This window comes from Hoplias malabaricus, chromosome 12 (genome assembly GCF_029633855.1).
Source record: "Hoplias malabaricus isolate fHopMal1 chromosome 12, fHopMal1.hap1, whole genome shotgun sequence".
Lineage (NCBI taxonomy): Eukaryota > Metazoa > Chordata > Actinopteri > Characiformes > Erythrinidae > Hoplias > Hoplias malabaricus.
The window spans coordinates 36,352,392-36,375,822 of NC_089811.1; the positions used below are offsets into that span (position 1 = coordinate 36,352,392).

General features: G+C 45.3%; 1 long non-coding RNA gene across 1 annotated transcript in view; it reads right to left on the bottom strand.

Moving 5' to 3' along the window:
* LOC136664155 (uncharacterized) overlaps nt 1-23,431 on the bottom strand; it is a 37,475-nt gene that overhangs the window by 13,010 nt on the left and 1,034 nt on the right. Inside the window, exon 2 of the long non-coding RNA XR_010795085.1 lies at nt 13,901-13,959. This is a non-coding gene — a long non-coding RNA (uncharacterized lncRNA). The remainder of the gene's footprint in view (nt 1-13,900; nt 13,960-23,431) is intronic.

Consider the following 23,431-nt stretch of genomic DNA (forward strand, 5'->3'; position numbering starts at 1 on the left):
GCCTATTAGAAACATGTTTTTGGCACGCTTAATGCTTTTGCTGTCACACGGGTTAGAGCTATGGAAAAGTGTGCTCAATAAGCAACTGTTAGATTAACATGGAAAAAAACAATGTGTCTTCACTAGCTCTAAATATGGCGTCTCTGCCTCTGAGGCATGTTTTGTGTTTTATTTTTTTTTTTAAAGGAAAGACAGAGCCGAGGGTCTGCTTAAGCTTTTAAGCAAAAAATACCAAAGTTTGAACCAAAGTTTCATCTGTTAGCACTGAACCATTCATCAATTAGTAATGAGAGCTCACTGTTAAATATGGCTTCTCAAAGAGGCCATTTGCATTTGGCAATTGCAAGATTCCAAGGCAACTCTGGTGACCGATTGTAGCTCCTCCAGTACTTTTGTACTCTGATGAAATGGAGAGAACAATGGAAAGCCCAGATGTTACTACGTGGTGAACTTAGCGCTGATTTATTCCAGAATGCTTTACAGATTGTTATAAATGACACAGAGTTAAACTGCAGCAAAGGGATTTCAAACAAAAAAGTGCAACAAAACAGATGCAGCTTCTTGGCTGCTGGTTGACCCACTCGCCCACATTTGAGCTCTACTTAAGTCTACGGATGAGAATAGAACAAGTGCAGGTACATATTACATCCTAATGCATGTGTGCAGTGAATTCAGCTACTTAAAGCCCTCTTATTGTAGGGATAGACATTCAATTAAAGTGGGACACTCTGAAGCAGCTGGCGCATGAATTTAAGTTCACTATGCTCAATGCCCAGTGTGCATTCCAGCACTATGCTGCAGTTGCTGTGGAGATTTGAGATTAGTCAGAGTGGCTTTTGTGATGCAAAACTGATCACAGCAATGTTTCTGTGACTCTACGCCTTTAAATCCAGGTGTCTATATACATTTGGGAAGCACTGTAACCTATCATCCTCCGTTTCTAGTGGATCTCGTGGTCATTTTCAGTTGCTGATCCTTGAGGTGTTATCTAGAGTTCAGGAGGAGATGAGATGGGAAGCAGAAAGACATTACAACAAAGCATGTGTTATATACAAAAATATATTCTGCTTTGTTGTAACCTTCTCCGGCACATTCTCCAGACGTGTTGCATTCGGGGTCCCGGACAGACCACCGCATGCATTGTGCAGATGTGCCCTGTGTATTTTCCCATCATCTGACAGCGTGTTTTGTGAGCTGTAAAATGCAGAGTCGGTGTTGAGTGCTACCTCTCTGAACGTCCCTCAGAGAGAGTCTCACAACTCCCTCTACTTCACTTTCAAAAACCCTGCAACTTTCTGGATATTCTCAGTCTCATTTCTTCAAAGTGCAACTTTAGTCCAGCTGGAGGGATGCTGTAGAGGTTAGTAGTGAATACAGATCTGAGTGTGAACACATATTGGGCTGAATCCCACAGAGATCTTCATGAAAATGTATATAGCATTAAAGGGGACATATTATACCTCCTTTTCCACAAGCGATCACAGTTCCCTGGGGTCTTCATTAAACGTCTGCGACATGTTTTCGCCAAATACACAAGGTTCAAACAACACAGTACCGATCTTACCCTGCCTAAACAGGCCAGTTCAGTTCAGTGTGAGGTGCCCAGGAGTGAGGAGTAGTAGCTCTAGGTTTTAGCCTTTTTTGCTAGGTTCTCTTCCATGTTTGTTTCTCCATGCTCACTGTGTTTGTTCTGATTTGTTTCATCTTGTCTCTGCACTCTCACAAATGTGGGTACAGCGCTGTGATTGGAGAGACTCGAACCAGGAGGCGGGACAAGTCTAAAATCACTGCACTGTACCTAAGAAGCAACAAGAAATCAGACCATCTCTGCAATTCGCTAACAACGACTGGAACGGGAAAACTCAACCAAACTTAACCAAAGCATTCGTGTCACTTTCCACTCACTGAACATTTATCGGTATTAGATAGGCTCTACCCTCTCAGCCTCTAAGCCTCAGACTAGGCTTTATTTGCCCTACAACAAAGCTTAGTTCTGACAGCCATGGACTGTATATCTCAGCAATTCCCATAGTGAGTATCTATGCACTCTTTGGGGCCATTTTATGTTCGCTGTAACATCTCAAATATGTCTTCTGCTCACCGGGTATTTGTCAGGCTGCCCCATGGCTCTTAAATGCCCTTGGTCAAGCAAGCTTTGATCTGTCAGTCACCAGCTCCTCACACAACCAACTCGCTTCAGTATTCACCAAGGGAGACGACCCTTGTTATGGACACTCAGCAATTACGAGCATGCTCACTCAATCACTAATGAACCACCATCAATAACTCTGAGCGGGGCCCTGACACGTGCATTTAATAAACGCAGTCAGCAAGTTTACGTCCATGCTTTTATCCAAGCTCTCTTGGGCCCTTTGTGGAAAGCCAAAGAATCGAGATAGGGGCTCAAATGTTGCTGAGAACTGATCTGGGACCAGGCAGAGAGGTGTACGTCATGCTAATGAACTTGAATTAATCCTGACGTTACTAGTCTGATCACACCGTTCGCTAAGAGATCGCTTGCCTTTAGATCCGAATCACTCCCTTGGGCCATATGCCACAGATCGAAGAGGGTCAATTAGAAGTTTATGTGTCAACCTTTACACTTCACCAGAAAACCAGAAAACATGAGGACATTATATAAAACAGTATGGTGTTAATTCAGTTCAAGATGAGCATTCATTTGTGGGAGAAAACATATAGGTACTGTACATTAATAGATCCCACGTCTTCGTCTGAGAAGATGACTTGAGTGAGGGGTATACAACTTTCCTTCACAACATGAGTGCCTTGCTGTAGTCTCAGGGATAAATAGAGAGCTCTTGAGAATCTATTTTGACTGATATTGAGATGTGTGAGTCGTGATAGCACTCATCTTCAAGGATGTCTGACTCGCTTCAGTATTACGAGGGAGGGGAGAGGAGATATTGCTGTTTTTAATTGGGGATACGTGTGATCGCGTGCTGAACCGCGAGTACTTCAGGCACACCGAATTTACGGAATTCAGTAAAGAGGACACTGCTTTAAGAGTGGCTAGTGAAGAGCAGAGCATTAGCCTGCTTTGATCCCTGCCAGAGTGCTCCTTCATAGCCCTGAGATTGATGTCTGCTCTTTGAGACGATAGAGTGAAATTGCAGGGTCTGATAAACATGTCTCTCTCTTGAAATTAAAGGAAAAAAAAGGCCAACCCAATAACATGAACGCGAGTAAACAAATCCAGCCCTGCCTCCTCCTCTAGCAAGGTGAGAATGAGAATAGACTCTAAGAGCGGGACTGGAATGGCTTTCTGACGTGTAGCCAGAGCTAGCCCCGAGTAGAGGGCGAAGAGAGAATGAGGACTCCCCTGTCTATGTCTAAACGTTTCAGAGACTCAGATGAGTTAGAGAGGGGTTGCCAGGCAGTTTGTATGTCTCATGGAACTCTGTTTGAATCTCTGGGGGCTGGATACTGATGAAACCACATCTTGAGGGCTTCTGGAGGCCTTACGAAGCAATCCACATTGGTTTCAGCTCGCCACCTGACTGCTCTGTGCCCCAGAGATATAAAGTCCCTACTCGACCCCTCCATTCAATACACAGAAGGAAGGATGAAAGGCTAAACAGGGACAAACAGGCTAGGCCCAGAGGGATTGGATAACACAAAAGCACCTCCCTGTTCCGGTCGCTCCCAGTGGATACAGAAGGTAGCAGGGTGTTCTCTTTTCCAAAACATTTCTATGCAAAACGCATCAGCGAGTGGAAGCGGAGTGCCTCTGGTAATATCAGAATTTGATTCACAGACATTCTCAGGGTGAAAGCCCTCCACCTGGACTCAGAGGAATGGTAGAACCATTAAAGGCAGCACACAGGCTAAATCCCCCCTACCTCAGAGCTGTTCTTCCCCAGTGACCTCCATTAAAAATGAGAGTGAAACAGTCTGACTTTTTTTTATGACTGTAAGTCATTCTCCAGCTGTTGAGGGATTCGCTGTGAGCACGGGGAGAAGAGCAGAGGTGAATGGGATGAGGGATATTGTAGGGGGAGGAAAAGTCGGTGCTGAGTTTCATTTTTGCTGCATCTTGTTTCTCCATAGCTTTACTGCAGCAAGTCAAACTTAATCTCATACACGCTTCCCTACTATAGCATTACCACAGCAGCGCTCACACACACACACACACACACACACACACACACACAAGAACATGTCTAAGCACAGCAACAGTAATATCTTCTTAACACACAATAATACAGCTCCATCTCCACACCAGATCACCCACACTCCCGCACACACCCACACACACACACATCACAGCAATGGCACAAACGTAATTGTAGGAAAAAGCCACACATACACATACACCCACCCTCCAACACAAACCTAATCTCAGCTTTAGAGGCCAGGTTGCCAACTGCCAGAAATCAATGTGTGTGTGTGTGAGTGAGGAGATCTCTCAACTATTGCGATTATGGGATGTGTGTGAAGCCTCACAGGCACACAGAGAGCAAGCAAAGCTACAGATATTGTGTGCCAGTCAGCGGAATGGTATCTTCTCATACACTCTGGACAAAGTTCTGGAGGGAAGCGTTTAAAAGTCAGAAATCTTTGAAGCATGAGGTCAGTCTAAAAGTGACATTTTAAATCATTCAGAATAAAAGGTTCACACCAATCATCTCAGGGCTTTGGGGTTCAGATCTTTTTTTTTTCAGATCTCAAGTAACAACACATGAATTGATTATACAGAGTACCAACAAGGGTTCTAACTATTTATATTCGACTATTACAAAGCCGTACGTTTCTCCAAAGCAAGGTCACAGAGGTCATTCTGCTGTAAAGTTGTTAGCTTTGACGAAAGGCTATGAAGGAAGCAGAAATATAGCTTTCCAGTAAAAGAAGAAGAGAAGCACAGCCAGGAGACCTCTCTGGTTTGCTCTGTGTATTGGACCGAAGACTTGTCTCAAAAGCTGCCAGGAGCATCAGCTGGCTAATATGCAGTCTCAGGCTAAAGTGGCTCCTGAACCCACGGTGTGACTGATGTCCGGTAGACAAGACTCCAAAAGACACTGCCTGAGACCCTCTAAGAACTAAGCGATTCACATTTTGTCACAGATGGAACAAGATTTTCTGTCTCCAAGCAAATCCTTTTTACAAGAGACCTTTCTTAAAGCTCAGTGTAAGTTAATAACACTAGAGCAAAAATCTAGAGGTGGGCGATACCGGGAGTTTTGGTATCGATCCGCACAGCACAAAGTGATCACACTGAGCATAAGAATAAACACAGGAGACCGATGGCGCAGCAGGTAGGTGTCGCAGTCACACAGCTCCAGGGACCTGGAGGTTTTGGGTTCGATTCCCGCTCCGGGTCACTGTCTGTGAGGAGTGTTTTGTGTTCTCCCTGTGTCTGTGTGGGTTTTCTCCGGGTGACTGTCTGTGAGGAGTTGGTGTGTTCTCCCTGTGTCTGCGTGGGTTTCCTCCAGGTGCTCCGGTTTTCTCCCACAGTCCAAAAACACACGTTAGTAGGTGGATTGACGACTCAAAAGTGTCCGTAGGTGTGTGTGTGTGTGTTTGTGTTGCCCTGTGAAGGACTGGCGACCCCTCCAGGGTGTATTCCCGCCTTGCGCCCAATGATTCCAGGTAGGCTCTGGACCCACCGCGACCCTGAACTGGATAAGGGTTACAGATAATGAATGAATGAATGAATGATTTACGTATGCAGTTTAAACGTTAATAGATACAGGCTTTGTGTCCGTTAGTTATTAGCTATATTACCTTAATAGCTGTAGCTAAAAACAACAAAAGCATCAAACTTCAGATAAGATGCATGGCTAATCACATATATTTACATTTTTCTCATGTCTAGCTTAATCTCCATCTGCAAAATCAGAGCCCCAGTTGTCTAAGCACATGCAGTATTTAGTCACTAAATCTGCTTCATGGATTTAGGGAACCTTCTACCATGTAATCATTTGCTGAAATGGCAGTATGGAAATGGGGTATGAATCATTATTGAAGAGGTGTGTGTGTGTGTGTGTGTGTGTGTCTACACAAGCCTTTAAGAGGTGTTGAAAAGAAGAATACATGCTCACTCATCTACCTGTATATTATTCATTCATTATCTGTAACCGCTTACCCAGTTCAGGGTTGTGGTGGGTCCGGAGCCTCCCCGGAATCACTGGGTGCAAGGCGGGAACACACCCTGGAGGGGGCGCCATTCCTTCACAGGGCAACACACACACTCACACATACGGACACTTCTGAGAAGTCATTCTAATGACAGACGATTTCTCGCATAATGAAGAAGAATCCTTTTACACCTGTCAGATAGATCAGACAGATTGAGGCTGGGCGGCACGGTGGCGCAGCAGGTTAGTGTCACAGTCACACAGCTCCAGGGACCTGGAGGGTTCGAGTCCCGCTCCGGGTGACTGTCTGTTAGGAGTGTGGTGTGTTCTCCCTGTGTCTGCGTGGGTTTCCTCCGGTTGACTGTCTGTTAGGAGTGTGGTGTGTTCTCCCTGTGTCTGCGTGGGTTTCCTCCGGGTGACTGTCTGTTAGGAGTGTGGTGTGTTCTCCCTGTGTCTGCGTGGGTTTCCTCCGGGTGATTGTCTGTGAGGAGTGTGGTGTGTTCTCCCTGTGTCTGCGTGGGTTTCCTCCGGGTGACTGTCTGTTAGGAGTGTGGTGTGTTCTCCCTGTGTCTGCGTGGGTTTCCTCCGGGTGACTGTCTGTGAGGAGTGTGGTGTGTTCTCCCTGTGTCTGCATGGGTTTCCTCCGGGTGACTGTCTGTTAGGAGTGTGGTGTGTTCTCCCTGTGTCTGCGTGGGTTTCCTCCGGGTGACTGTCTGAGAGGACAGTAGTGTGTTCTCCCTGTGTCTGCGTGGGTTTCCTCCGGGTGACTGTCTGTGAGGAGTGTGGTGTGTTCTCCCTGTGTCTGCGTGGGTTTCCTCTGGGTGACTGTCTGTTAGGAGTGTGGTGTGTTCTCCCTGTGTCTGCGTGGGTTTCCTCCGGGTGACTGTCTGAGAGGACAGTAGTATGTTCTCCCTGTGTCTGCGTGGGTTTCCTCCGGGTGACTGTCTGAGAGGACAGTAGTGTGTTCTCCCTGTGTCTGCGTGGGTTTCCTCCGGGTGACTGTCTGTGAGGAGTGTGGTGTGTTCTCCCTGTGTCTGCGTAGGTTTCCTCTGGGTGACTGTCTGTGAGGAGTGTGGTGTGTTCTCCCTGTGTCTGCGTGGGTTTCCTCCGGGTGACTGTCTGTGAGGAGTGTGGTGTGTTCTCCCTGTGTCTGCGTGGGTTTCCTCCGGGTGACTGTCTGTGAGGAGTGTGGTGTGTTCTCCCTGTGTCTGTGTGGGTTTCCTCCGGGTGACTGTCTGTGAGGAGTGTGGTGTGTTCTCCCTGTGTCTGCGTGGGTTTCCTCCGGGTGACTGTCTGTGAGGAGTGTGGTGTGTTCTCCCTGTGTCTGCGTGGGTTTCCTCCGGGTGACTGTCTGTGAGGAGTGTGGTGTGTTCTCCTTGTGTCTGCGTGGGTTTCCTCCGGGTGACTGTCTGTGAGGAGTGTGGTGTGTTCTCTCTGTGTCTGCGTGGGTTTCCTCCGGGTGACTGTCTGTGAGGAGTGTGGTGTGTTCTCCTTGTGTCTGCGTGGGTTTCCTCCGGGTGACTGTCTGTGAGGAGTGTGGTGTGTTCTCCCTGTGTCTGCGTGGGTTTCCTCCGGGTGACTGTCTGTGAGGAGTGTGGTGTGTTCTCTCTGTGTCTGCGTGGGTTTCCTCCGGGTGACTGTCTGTGAGGAGTGTAGTGTGTTCTCTCTGTGTCTGCGTGGGTTTCCTCCGGGTGACTGTCTGTGAGGAGTGTAGTGTGTTCTCTCTGTGTCTGCGTGGGTTTCCTCCGGGTGACTGTCTGTGAGGAGTGTGGTGTGTTCTCTCTGTGTCTGCGTGGGTTTCCTCCAGGTGTCTGAAGGACATCGTGCTGCAGGGTTTAAAGCCCACTGTATCAGTCCAGTCTCCTCTCACTGACCATCACATTACTCCATCTACACAGCCAAGTCAAAAGCCCTGCTTTTTCTCACTGCTACTGATTACAGGAGAAAGGTTCTCCTTTTCCCTGCTCCTTTAAAAGCACTTACTCTTCTGTACTCACTCTTCTCTGAGGGGGACAGGCTCCGGACTCATGGTAATGTGAGCAGCGTTCGGGGAGTACATGCTGGAGCTCTACAGGTGAAAGAGAGTGATGGCTGAGCTGCAGAGGGTTGGTCAGCCTGCTGCATGTTCCTCATGCTACATTGCTTTCTGACATTCACAGAATGTACTGGTGCTGAAGCAATCCCTGGTGTCGTTTAACATCCATCAAAGAAACAAAAACCTCAGCTGCTCTATTTCATCTGTCTCAAGAGATCTATATGCTCAATAATGAACTATGATATTCTATCAAAATGGAAACAGACGTTACGACTTGAAATTTGTGACTTGATATGTTTTGTGTTTAACAAACAGCACAAGAAATTGAGTTAAAAACAAACAAACAAACAAAAAAGACTACAACTGCGCGTGTAAACGGTTAATAAAACATAGTTAATAAAAGTGCAAGAATAACACAGTGCCTCAAAATGGTCTAATGCTGCAGACAAACAGGACAAAACAATAACAAAAATTAAATTACATGGCCCCTGTTTTGGCCAAAGGGGACCTCATCTTGATCAAAGATGATCAAAGATGACTTCAAAGCAACTTTTTTAAATAATTGAGCATGTGCAGGAGCACAATCCTTCATTCATTCATTCATTATCTGTAACCCTTATCCAGTTCAGGGCCGCGGTGTGTCCAGAGCCTACCTGGAATCATTGGGCGCAAGACGGGAATACAGCCTGGAGGGGGCGCCAGTACTTCACAGGGCAACACACACTCACACATTCACTCACACACTCACACCTACGGACACTTTTGAGTAGCCAATCCACCTACCAACGTGTGTTTTTGGACTGTGGGAGGAAACCGGAGCACCCGCAGGAAACCCACGCAGACACAGGGAGAACACACCAAGGAGCACAATCAAATTTTATTTGATACTAGGTTTTGTGTTTTCTGGCCGTGCAATCTGCTGGAAGACTGGGGCAAACAGAATTAGAGTCATAGCTCCTGCTATTGTTTTACTAATAAGTAATATATTACACGTTACAGTATGCGTATTAATGATTATTCCTTAAACATGTGTGAAATGATATATTTACGTCCAACCGCGAGTTTATACTGTGCAGGTTTAACAAACTAGTTCACAGCCAAATCATAACCGCCCAGTCTTTGGTTTACAATGTGTTCTAATCACAATACACTATTACTGTATAATACACAGAGCTGCATATTACATCTCTGTTATTTACAGAAAACTTAACATTTGAAAACTGAATGAATCTAATGAGAAATGCAGGTCTGGGAGCACTTTTCAATTCACTACTGAAGTGAAGTACTTCACACAATATTTCAAAATCATTTAGTTTCTAATAATGTCCATGTGTGCAGCGACCAGATGGAAAAGCCCAATCCAAACAACTTAAATAACTTCTCAGAAAGTCTACGCATTTCCAGCACAGGACGTAAAAGAGGGCATGTGATTTTGTGAGTGTTACAGATACCGAGTCTTGTGTATAATGTTCTCACAATCAGTTCCACATGTGAGGCAGCCCTGCTGAGATAAACACACACAAACACACGCAAATGCCTTCCTTTATATGAAAAAGGCATACTCCAGATCTTTACAAACACTTTCAAAACAAACAAACTGCACACCAATCACGGTAAAGGGTTGTGTTTTGTTTTTTGAGTCTTCATGCAGGGTCACATGTCCATCTATTTCATGGTTACTTTCCTGCTTTGGGTCACAAGGCTTTGGCACAGTGTGTGGCTGCTTGCTTTTACATTAGCTTTACTGCCTGAGTTGCCCTGTTCTCCCGAGACTGTAAGGCATGTCTACAGAAGTTCATGTCTGTCTGCAGCCCCTGACCCCTGTCAGCGGAGAATGACCTCAGCAGGAGAGCCAGAGACAGGGTCTGACCCCACTCTGTAAGAGACGCTGTGTTTATTACACACTTCACAGTCACACAAACTTCAGAGACACTGGACAGGAACAGAGAATGTAATTTAACAGTTGGGATAAAGTAGATCTGCTGACCATTGGGGTATTACATGCTATAACGTACATGTGAATGGCATGCACCCATCCAGTTGCACTCTAGCTACAATATGTCCAGTATTTAAAGATATATACTGAAGCCCATCGGTTGTAACATACAGCTTGCCATCCGTCCTGTGTCTCATTTGTTATTAGTCAGTTTCTGAACTGATTAGCACTGAGCATTAGCAGGTTGACCATTCTCAACACATCTGTGAAACTGACATGACAGTGTGTCATAAGTTTAGTGTGATTCCCCATTCTAAGTGCAGTTCTCTGATGGGAATTTGACCACTTAAAAATTTAAATTAATGTAATGAATAAAATATGAATTGATTAAATTATTTGAGAATAGTGTGTCACTGATGTAAAACTTCAAACGTTACCTACGTCCAGCCTTTCATTCATTCATTGTCTGAAACGGCTTATCCAGTTCAGGGTCGCGGTGGGTCCGGAGCCTACCCGGAATCACTGGGTGCAAGGCGGGAACACACCCAGAAGGGGGCACCAGTCCTACACAGGGCGACACATATTCACCTTCGAACACTTTTGAATCGTCAATCCACCTATCAGCGTGTTTTTGGACTGTGGGAGGAAACCGGAGTACACAGGGAGAACACACCACACTCTTCACAGACAGTCACCCGGAGGAAACCCATGCAGACACAGGGAGAACACACCACACTCCTCACAGACAGTCACCCGGAGGAAACCCACGCAGACACAGGGAGAACACACCACACTCCTCACAGACAGTCACCCGGAGCGGGACTCGAACCCACAACCTCTGTGTGACTGTGAAACTACCTGCTACGCCAATGTGCCACCCTCCAGCCAATCAATGAAGTGCTTTACATCTACAAACAAATAATATCCATCCATCCATCCATTATCTGTAACCGCTTATCCAATTTAGGGTCGCGGGGAACAAATAATATCACAGTTAAAATCCAGACATAGACAGATTTATCCTATATATATATATATACACAGTTTAGTCACTTAACACTTAACATTACAGCCTTCTCTTTAACTTTCTTTCTTGACTTCACATCCCTGTTATTGTTTGACATGCTTTCCTAGGAAGGCACATCATTTTAATATTCCTAAAACCCAATTACAGCACACCTCTTGGCAAAAATCTGTCACACATGAACAGTTCTCCTCCTGTAGAGAGAGAGAGGAGGATCCTGGCCTACCTGCCTGCAACTGTTAAAAGCCTTCACATGATAGGCATTTTAATTTTTATCTTTTCATTTTAATATCATGCTCTAATTATTTTTGTTGCAGGTGAATCAAAGTTGAGCTGAATGGTGAGCAGATCCAGTGTTGCTTTTAATTGCCTGTCTTTGTTCATTCCTTTCTGGTTTTAATGAATGAGCAGAACGAAATTAAAAACGTGTAACGAGATGTTATCCCAACAGCAGACAGGTAGGGTATACTCTCCTCTCCTCCTGGTGGTATAGGCAGGGTGAAGGTGGGGAGTGTAAAACATGGTAATAATCATCTATCCCCGTAATGCTGAGCGGCACCGAGAGTGATGACTCTCAGTGCCCATCATTAGCGTCGCAGCCAGCCTCTGTCTGACAGAGCGCGCTCGGATTAATAAACTGGCTCCGGAGCCACAACAGTAACGTGACCATTTGTTTCAGCCGGCTCGTTTCTCGGCATGGAGAAAGTCTGTTTATTAGGATTACGCATGGTGTTAGAAATGTCACATGTCTCATCCATAAAGTAGACTGATTTCTGTATTTTTATTCAGGCGTGGGAGGGAGATGAATGTCAGATGGAGAGGCGAGGTTGGAAGAAGCAGACGGTGCCCTAAAGTCACAGCAGTGTCCCCCGCACAGAATTAAAGCAAACTACATCAACCTAACAGCCTGTTTTATAGCCAGGTCCACACAGGAGCCAAACAGCCATTTAGATGCAAGCTAACGAGTGATTCAGCTCAGTCTGGGCCTGCTGGTTTGTCTAAATGCTAATTTATGTTCAAAAGGCAGTTGGATGTTCCAGAGAGCTCATCAGTACTTTGGGAGACTGATTGCAGCAGAAGCATCAAGCTGCTCTCGCAGTGTCAGAGAGCACAGGTCTGAAAGGGAGAGCCCATCGTGGCTTGGAAGGACGTTTCCCCCCAACGGCAAAAGCGAGATTTGATTTTGGTAATGGAGCTATCTAATATTGCTCATTACGCCCATAATCTGGGCGCGGATTTGTTTGGTTATAACACCACGGTTTATGTGTGTAATTAAGATCTTATTTGGCATTTTGTCACCCGAAATTAAAAAAGAAAAAAAAAAGGAAAGGGCACTGAAATGTTTTCGGAAAATGCCATAATAAGGTCACAGCATTGATAAAGTGCAGCAGAGAGAACAGAATATGAGGCTATGAATCAAACAGAACTGGAAGGCAAGGTTCACATGATAGAAGCACTTCAGGATGTTAGGCGTTCACATGCTTGATTACATGTAGGGTATGTGCACTTATGGCCACATATACACGCATACAGTCAGCAGTTCAGAATTTGGGAAAGAGAATAGATTGGATTACATTCTAAAAATGTATTTTATTTATTGTTTATTAAGAAGTGAATGTAAAACCCCGCGTGGGGTTCCTCCGGGTGACTGTCTGTGAGGAGTGTGGTGTGTTCTCCCTGTGTCCGCGTGGGTTTCCTCTGGATGACTGTCTGTGAGGAGTGTGGTGTGTTCTCCCTGTGTCTGCGTGGGTTTCCTCCGGGTGACTGTCTCTGAGGAGTGTGGTGTGTTCTCTCTGTGTCTGTGTGGGTTTCCTCCTGGTGACTGTCTGTGAGGAGTGTGGTGTGTTCTCCCTGTGTCCGCATGGGTTTCCTCTGGATGACTGTCTGTGAGGAGTGTGGTGTGTTCTCCCTGTGTCTGCGTGGGTTTCCTCCAGGTGCTCCGGTTTCCTCCCACAGTCCAAATACACACGTTGGTAGGTGGATTGGCGACTTAAAAGTGTCCGTAGATGTGAGTGTGTGAGTGAATGTGTGTTGCCCTGTGAAGGACTGGCGCCCCCTCCAGGGTGTATTCCCGCCTTGTGCCCAATGATTCCAGGTAGGCTCTGGACCCACCGCGACCCTGAACTGGATAAGCGCTTACAGATAATGAATGAATGAATGAATGAATGTAAAACCTGGGACTATAATTATAGCTCCTACAGTGATGAATATCAATAACAACAATATCAGAAACAACAATAACAGTGGTCGTATTACAGTGCTAACAACGACAATAACAGTCACAATGCTCAACAGGGCATCGGATTTACCTTTACGCAACTCAAGTTTAAGCACCATCCCTCCATCACATGAGTCTTTTTCCTGGAGTGTCTCTGTAAGGTCAGGTGGCCCCAGATGACCCTCACGAGTAGCTCTATGCTAAACAGTCCTGGCACATGACCCTCTAATGATCTCCTTAATGAAATGTGAGCTTCTCTACTAGACTGCTTTTCTACATCTTGCACCTCACAATGGTATTAGTTCTGCATTAGGCGTTGTCGTTTCAAGTTCTTCATCTCATCCCAGTGGGGGCAGTTGTTTCAGTTCAGGGAGATACATTTCAAAGTGGTTTTATAATGGATTATAACACTAAAGAGCTTTCTAAATCTTAATCCAGCATCCAAACACATAGGTTTTATAAACTAGGTCCCCGGGATATAAACTCCCACAGCTAGGGGGCATAAAATGGTACACTGGACTTAAGCATGTCCATGTCTTTGACGTCTAAACACAGGTTTGATGCAGACCTTGAGGTCATAGTTCTTACTTACCTCCTGGCAGCATTCCTTGAACATTTCTTTCAGACACCAAGCTATCAAAGATCCTCAGCCTAAAACAAATGTAAGGGAACATTCAAAACGTTAACATTTTTTCAGGTGAAATATGTACAGACACTGGACTCTTACCAAGAGAGCAGCCACAGTATGAAAAGTCTCTATGAATACGTCCAAAAACCTTGTAAATACATGCTCGTCCAGCTCTTTTTTTTTTTTTGCAATCAAGGGTGTTAAAATGAGTGTGTCCTCAGTTTGCTACAGTAACAGCCTCTACTCTGCTTTTCGCAAGATGTTGGAACATTGCTGTGAGGATTTAATTTCATTCAGCCAAAAGAGCATTAGAGAAGTCTGGTAAAGACTGGCAAGTGTGATGATGGATACTTTGTTTTGGATCACAACCACCCCTCTAAATCACCCCCTTGTGCTCCATCACTCCAGACACAGCTCAAAGCCAGGGGCTTAATACCCCTCTGCTTGATGGTTGGAATTGGACATCTTGTCCTTAGTGTCATGTGTGGCGTGGGTTTCCTCCGGATGACTGTCTGTGAGGAGTGTGGTGTGTTCTCCCTGTGTCTGCGTGGGTTTCCTCCGGGTGACTGTCTGTGAGGAGTGTGGTGTGTTCTCCCTGTGTCTGTGTGGGTTTCCTCCGGGTGACTGTCTGTGAGGAGTGTGGTGTGTTCTCCCTGTGTCTGCGTGGGTTTCCTCCGGATGACTGTTTGTGAGGAGAGTGGTGTGTTCTCCCTGTGTCTGCGTGGGTTTCCTCCAGGTGACTGTCTGTGAGGAGTGTGGTGTGTTCTCCCTGTGTCCGCATGGGTTTCCTCCAGGTGACTGTCTGTGAGGAGTGTGGTGTGTTCTCCCTGTGTCCGCGTGGGTTTCCTCCGGGTGACTGTCCGTGAGGAGTGTGGTGTGTTCTCCCTGTGTCTGCGTGGGTTTCCTCCGGATGGCTGTTTGTGAGGAGAGTGGTGTGTTCTCTCTGTGTCTGTGTGGGTTTCCTCTGGGTGACTGTCTGTGAGGAGTGTGGTGTGTTCTCCCTGTGTCTGCGTGGGTTTCCTCCGGGTGACTGTCTGTGAGGAGTGTGGTGTGTTCTCCCTGTGTCTGCGTGGGTTTCCTCCGGGTGACTGTCTGTGAGGAGTGTGGTGTGTTCTCTCTGTGTCTGCGTGGGTTTCCTCCAGGTGACTGTCTGTGAGGAGTGTGGTGTGTTCTCCCTGTGTCTGCGTGGGTTTCCTCCGGGTGAATGTCTGTGAGGAGTGTGGTGTGTTCTCTCTGTGTCTGCGTGGGTTTCCTCCGGGTGACTGTCTGTGAGGAGTGTGGTGTGTTCTCCCTGTGTCTGCGTGGGTTTCCTCCGGGTGACTGTCTGTGAGGAGTGTGGTGTGTTCTCCCTGTGTCTGCGTGGGTTTCCTCCGGGTGACTGTCTGTGAGGAGTGTGGTGTGTTCTCCCTGTGTCTGCGTGGGTTTCCTCCGGGTGCTCCGGTTTCCTCCCAGAGTCCAAAAACACACATTGGTAGGTGGATTGGCGACTCAAAAGTGTCCGTAGGTGTGAGTGTGTGAGTGTTGCCCTGTGAAGGACTGGCGCCCCCTCCAGGGTGTATTCCCACCTTGCGCCCAATGATTCCAGGTAGTCTCTGGACCCACTGCGACCCTGAACTGGATAAGGGTTACAGATAGTGAATGAATGACAAAAAGGATTTCCAATGGCTGCACAAGTATATAGCTGAATTCACTACTAAAAAGGGTGTCTGGATCATTTTGGACAGTGTATTGAATTTCATTCTTGTTCCAACAACTGCAGCTTTAATGCCGCTTATCTCAGTGCTCAATGATTAATCTGTGTTTTGGGTGGACATTAATGGAGATGAAAGTCTGGGCTTGGTTTCCTCTCTCTCAACTTTAACCTATTTAAACCTAAAGCAGAGTCTGAGTCTATTTTTCAGTTTGTACTGTCCACACTCTATCCATTCCACTGACCACAGGGTCAGGCACAGTTTGAGTTTGTGAGAGTCAGAGCTCTAGCTTCATTTCCTCTTGGCTTGAGTGTCTATGGTGAAGAGGGACTGAGTTAAAGGTTAGAGCTGCAGGATCAGCACATCGCTCACTGTCCAAACATCAGAGAAGAAAAAAAAAAAGATGACAAAAGGGAACGATGGATCCACCCAAAGTGTTTGAGGAAGAAAAAAGAATCCAATTTTCTTGGTGCTAGCTTTCATTATAGAGGAGACTCCTTCAGATAATGTCTTAATACCATGTTTCATTATGGGTTCGAGAAGAGGAATGGAAATGTGGCATAAATATGTTAATGTCTAACAGTCTGTGCTGCAATCTGGGGAGACAGGAGAGAGAGTCAAGAGAGTCCAACTGACACATTTCAGCAGGTGGCCAGTACTCACACACACACACACACACACATATACACGCATGCACATACACACTCATTCAGCTGCCAGCCATGATGTTGTGGAGGAAATGGCTTCCTCACTTTGCCATGCGGCTGTGCAAGTCGAGTCTATGCGTGGTGAGAAAGATTGCAGAGAGCAGTGAATAAATTCACACAGAGACCACGTGTAACTTTATCAGTCCATATTCTACCACATAAATCTCAGAATATGGCAAAACAAGAAAAAAAAATGGCCCGACTAAACCCAAAGGCAGGAGATAGAGGTTTCTATAGACACAGCTATCATTTAAAGGTCTCACATCATGGAAAACCAAGGCTCTGCCATTAAAGGTAAACCTTGATATAGTCTATAAGCACTGCTCAAACTTCAGAATGGATTCTTCACCCTCTCTTTACAGTGTGTTAAAGTGCCACATTGATTGGACCAATAGAAATGGTGTACTCTTGGTTTCTTTCTCTTTTTTTGGCCTAACAGCGGTGGCGATATAAATATTTAAAAATGGCCTTATAAAGAGAGGTCAGAAATGAATCATAATTTTAGTACACACATAAGCAGACGGTATGGGATATGGACTCATTTATTACAAAACTTTAACGCTTATGGGAAGTACTGGGAAGTCAGTTTGACCAATAAGAAAAAAGGAGCAAAGATTAAACAGCTTCTAGAGCACTGAAGGTTTGCTGAACGAATCCACAATGCAATAATCATAAAATAAAACACTGTCAAACAGAAATATTTCATGCCTCTCCCCTTTTACCGCATTCAGTGTGAAATGAAGTCCATTGCAAATCCTTGCTCACAGCCTGCATAAGATGGATGAATGCAATTAAAGCCACCTTAAAAAAAGGCACACAGGCCTGCAGTCTTTCACCTCGTGGCATTGTGGGTAGGTAGAGTTCAGTGTGGTGAGATTACTCAAGAGTATTATACAAAAAGTTGTAACCTAGCTTCCACAGAACATTTTCACGACCACAATAGAGTATTAGTGAACTGTTCGGAGCGTCATGTTGTTATGTGGGAAAGCACTTACGTGCTGTTGAGGAGAACTAAACTACCAATGGTATGGTATCTGTCTCATTAGCACTGTAGCTCCAGTTGTAGCTTTTATGCTAGCAAGGGGTGTGAAATTGTATTCAACTCTAAAGCAGCATAAAGACAAACACACACACAGATTTTGGTCCCCACAACATGAAACCTGGTAGACACAAATGCACATGCACACATACAATTTGTGTGTCTTCTCACACTTTAGTAACACAGAACAAAGAAAGAATCAATGCTAATCAGAATCCTGACCAAATACGCAATTAGCACATGGTCAACATTACCATCTAGTGGTGACAAAAGAAATGACAAACTCAAAAACAAAAGAATTGTAGAGGAAATTCATTAGCAGAGAGCCTTCAGTTCTGGCTGTCAGACACATATTTCCTGTTATGAAATAGCTCATCACACTAAGGGATGATTCCTTATGACATTATTATGATACACAATATGTATCATATTATTTCTAAGGTCTGTATATTGGAAGAAAGCAGGATTGGAAAAAATAGAGAAAGGAAACCTCCCTCGGCAAAACCACACCAACTGGAAATAAAAAAGAGATCTCTGTAGATTCTCCTGTACAACAATGAGAGCAAATGGAGATATTATTCTCACTGTTTGGACGTTCTCAGCCCAGTTTCTCCACTTGAGATTTAGTGGAAATCTCCGTAATGTCTCAGACTGTGCTCAGACTTTTCAAGTTCATGTTTATCTTCAACTAAATTAAACACAAGAATCTAAGAAGAGTAAGATTCTTAATTTTGATGCTGTTATAAATTGTTATATAATAATAATAATATGTTTTACTTATATAGCACCTTTCACAAACCCAAGGACGCTTTACATAGTGTTAGGAGGAAGACAAAATTAACAAGAATAAAGAGAAGAGAAGAGGCAAGTTTTAAGTAGAGATTTAAAGGAACACAATGAAGAACAGAGGCAAAGTGATTGAGGCAAAAGCTGCACTAAAGGATCTGCCACCAATGGTTGAGTGTCTGCTGTGAGGGTCAGTAAGAAGTCCGGTGTTAGTCGATCTAAGTGTGAGAGGGACAGTAGCCGAGCCGGAGCCAAGCCATGTACAGCTTTAAATGTTAGAAGAAGAATTGTATAATTTATCCGAGAAATGGCAGGAAGCCAGTGTAGTTGCTGGAGGACAGGTGTAATATGTGAACTGCGCTTGGTAGCTGCAGAGATGTTTGAGAAAAAATAAAGGCATTGATCAACATTGTAGAGTCAGTATCACGCTATGTATGTATGTGGCGTAATCGTGCAATTTTAAGCAAATGGAAACGCAGTTGTAGTGACAGATATGATACTCGAAGGAGTGTGTGGAATCAACAAAACAACCTGGACCGGCCTGATAGCTGCGCCATCTTTATAAAATAAACTACAAGTTAAATGATCAAAGACTTGAACGCAGGTGGCGAGGCAACAACTGCAGTGATGAATATGTTTCAGCTGGCAACAGTTCTTTCAACCATAAGTGATGCAGTGAGTAGGCTCTCAGACAACCTCCCTGTCTCAGAAGATACATCCTGTTATTGTGGACTAGATGTTACCCTTATCCAGTTCAGGGTCGCGGTGGGTCCAGAGCCTACCTGGAATCATTGGGCGCAAGGCGGGAATACACCCTGGAGGGGGCGCGAGTCCTTCACAGAGCAACACATACATTCACCTACAGACACTTTTGAGTCGCCAATCCACCTACAAATGTGTGTTTTTGGACCATGGGATGAAAACCAGAGCAGCCGGAGGAAACCCACGCAGACACAGGGAGAACACACCACACTCCTCACAGACAGTCACCCGGAGGAAACCCACGCAGACACAGGGAGAACACAACACACTCCTCACAGACAGTCACCCGGAGCATGACTCGAACCCACAACCTCCACGACCCTGGAGCTGTGTGACTGCGACACTAACCTGCTACGTCACCGTGCCGCCCCTAAAGGTGAACTGTAAAACAAAAACAAAAAAAACAAATGACAGCATGAACTTGCAGCTACGTTTAATAGAGTGAGCAACTATTTATAACAGGCTGTGTATGTTGGTCAGTGTTCCAGATAACAAATATTGTCATACTGCAGAACCTTAAATCCAATATAAATATGTGTGTGTGTGTGTATTTAACACACATTTTTTCTCACTTTTTTGTGAAAACATATGAAAGACAGGATTTCTTTGACTGGCCATGGTTTGCTTTGCCAAATTAAATATTTGGCCTTCTATATATCACAGAGTGTGTGACAGTAAGTAGCTGAGTGTGTCACAGTGGGAGGTTGGCGATGACGCTTCACAGATTGATTTACGCAGGCAGGAGGCAGTAAATTGCAGCCAAGAGGGCGGAACTGCCTCACAAGATTCAGGTAAAGGCCACCAGCCTGCCCACTCTCACCACATTCATCAAAAGCCCCCTCCACTGAGAAACCGCAGGGCATACAGTGCATTCAGCATCCTCTGTCTTCTCCTCATTGTCAATGACACTCAGGCATCAGTAAACACACATTCATTGAGAAGAAAGGGAAAGCTGGAATAGTTGAAGACAATAAGATACACAATGGAGACAGAACACTCATTCAATATTAACGTAAATGCTCATCTTAAGTAAAAGTTTCTGTTCTATTAATCATTCACTGATATTGCAGTAGAGCGCCACTGTGGTGCAGCAGGTAGTGTCGCAGTCACACAACTCCAGGGACCTGGAGGTTGTGGGTTCGATTCCCGCTCCGGGTGACTGTCTGTGAGGAGTGTGGTGTGTTTTCTCTGTGTCTGCGTGGGTTTCCTCCGGGTGACTGTCTGTGAGGAGTGTGGTGTGTTCTCCCTGTGTCTGCGTGGGTTTCCTCCGAGTGACTGTCTGTGAGGAGTGTGGTGTGTTCTCCCTGTGTCTGCGTGGGTATCCTCCGGGTGACTGTCTGTGAGGAATGTGGTGTGTTCTCCCTGTGTCTGCGTGGGTTTCCTCCGGGTGACTGTCTGTGAGGAATGTGGTGTGTTCTCCCTGTGTCTGTGTGGGTTTCCTCCGGGTGACTGTTTGTGAGGAGTGTGGTGTGTTCTCCCTGTGTCTGCGTGGGTTTCCTCCGGGTGCTCCGGTTTCCTCCCACAGTCCAAAAACACACGTTGGTAGGTGAATTGCCGACTCAAAAGTGTCAGTAGGTGTGAGTGTGTGAATGAATGTGTGAGTGTGTGTGTTGCCCTGTGAAGGACTGGCGCCCCCTCCAGGGTGTATTCCCGCCTTGCGCCCAATGATTCCAGGAAGGCTCTGGACCCACCGCAACCCTGAACTGGATAAGGGTTACAGATAATGGATGGATGGATGATATTGCAGTTGACTACTGTTTTAAGTCTTAAACTACAAAGGGATGTCTGAAGCCACATACAAAGACAGTTTAGGATTCTCTGGTAACAGTACAACTCTAGACTCAAGTTTCATTCATTCGTTCGTTGTCTGTAAGCGCTTATCCAGTTCAGGGTCACGGTGGGACAGGAGCCTACCTGGAATCACTGGGCACAAGGCAGGAACACACTCTGGATTGTGCACCAGTCCATTAAATAGTCATTTTACTTGAGTACAAATAAAAAAAGTAAAAAAAACCTGTGTAAATGTAACTAGTTAATACTTCTGTCCTTAAGTATGTAGTAATGTAGGGCCTTATACAAACAGGCCACAGCAGTATCAGACATGTTTCATGCATCTGTTTTTTTATTTTTTACCCAGACACTAATGAAGACACATTGTCTCTTTGATCATTTTCATGTAGTTCTCCTACAGCGTAGTGTATCTTACTATTTTTCGCACTTCTAGAGTCCATTCAACTTTATTTAGATGTGACAGAACCGGCTTCACAGAAATGAATGGGATAATTTAATTAAATCTGACAGTTAGGGGCTTCAGACACTCATGAAACAATGCGCTTTTCTCTGTCTTTCTTTGGCACTTGCCTTCACTGAATCTAAGCCATTGTAATGCCTTATAGTAATAACACAGTCATCGCTGAAAAACACACAAGAGCAGCAATTATACACAGCTGAATAGAAGAAACATGCTCAAAGAGTTGTTAATTAACGTGTGCAGAAAAAGACACAGACTTTTGAAACCAAGCATTTGCAGATTTCAAAATGTTCACTAAAATAGAGTAATGTGCTTTAGTCTTCTCTTTTATTTGGTTTTGTGTGAGCTTCTGTAATTCCAGGGATATTAGGAAGAAAACACAATATCACAGCACATGTACATTCATGTGACACACATAAAGATTCACATATTCCACAGAGCTACACTCATAGACACGCGATTTCGATTGGTCTCATCCAAGACAAACAGCAAGAGTCAGTACCTCAAACTCAAAACATAATTTGGAGTATACTGCAAAACAGTAGTGATTTGCCATTCTGAGTCTAGGCTTAGGATCTGGGAAACAGTCCGTAGGAGTTATATCTGAACATCTTGGAGCAGACAAATGGAGTATAATTAACAGGACAAAGCTCTGGACACAGGAGGAGCACCTGCCAAAGAGAAAGTCCCCTCCATTAATCTCCTCTGGAATCGGTTTTAGCCCATTAAGTCGTCCACCGGCTACTGCCAAGAGACACTTATGAAACAAGTTTGCAAATATCAATGCAAATCCTAATGGTAACTAATGCTATCATGTATTTTGGTTAAGGAGACACAGATGTGCTGGGAGGAACAGTGATTTTTAGTTGGCTGCACCTCAGTCAACCTCAGCCATGGTGCACTACAGCTTCAATTAAACTGGACCAGGTCCAATAATGATCAGCACACATTAAATGATTTATTCACAAGACGGAGATAAGAGATATATTAAAGTGCGCCAGACAGACCACTCCCTTATGCTCAGCAAAATGAGAAAATCATTATGATCTAAACATAAATACTTCCATCACATGCAGTAGAGACTGGGTATTTGAATTGCCTTCAAAATGAGGCAATTATGCTCTGTTGAGCTGAGAGAAAAAATACAACTTGAATGCAAGTGCTGGTCGATTGATTACATGGCACACAATAAACAAAGGGTTCCCAACTAAAGCCTGTAGGGGAAAAAAACAACAACTACTCCCAGATCCATTACTTCCAGATGTTTAAAAATGTAAGCAACTAAGTCCCATTTTGCTAGATTATATTATTAGCTAAGATAGTCACCAGGTCCCACACACACCACCACTACTCATCAATATTGAAAAATGAAAACATTTATGTCTCCGGCTCCTGAGCCACCTCACAAAATGTCTGAAGCTGCTTTTCAGGAAGAAGGGATAACAGTGAAATTCATTCTTTCATTGTCTGAAACCACTTATCCAACTCAGGGTCGCGGTGGTTCTGGAGCACAAGTCCTTCGCAGGGCGACACACACAGACACTTTTGAGTCGCCTATCCACCAACCAATGTGTGTTTTTGGCCCGTGGGAGGAAACCGGAGCACCCAGAAGAAACCCATAGTCCTCACAGACAGTCACCCGGAGGAAACCCACACAGACACAGTGAGAACACACCACACTCCTCACAGACAGTCACCCGGAGGAAACCCACACAGACACAGGGAGAACACACCACACTCCTCACAGACAGTCACCAAGAGGAAACCCACTCAGACACAGTGAGAACACACCACACTCCTCACAGACAGTCACCAAGAGGAAACCCACTCAGACACAGTGAGAACACACCACACTCCTCACAGACAGTCACCAAGAGGAAACCCACTCAGACACAGTGAGAACACACCACACTCCTCACAATCACCCGGAGGAAACCCATGCAGACACAGTGAGAACACACCACACTCCTCACAGTCACCCGGAGGAAACCCACACAGACACAGTGAGAACACACCACACTCCTCACAGACAGTCACCAAGAGGAAACCCACTCAGACACAGTGAGAACACACCACACTCCTCACAGACAGTCACCAAGAGGAAACCCACTCAGACACAGTGAGAACACACCACACTCCTCACAATCACCCGGAGGAAACCCATGCAGACACAGTGAGAACACACCACACTCCTCACAGTCACCCGGAGGAAACCCACTCAGACACAGTGAGAACACACCACACTCCTCACAGACAGTC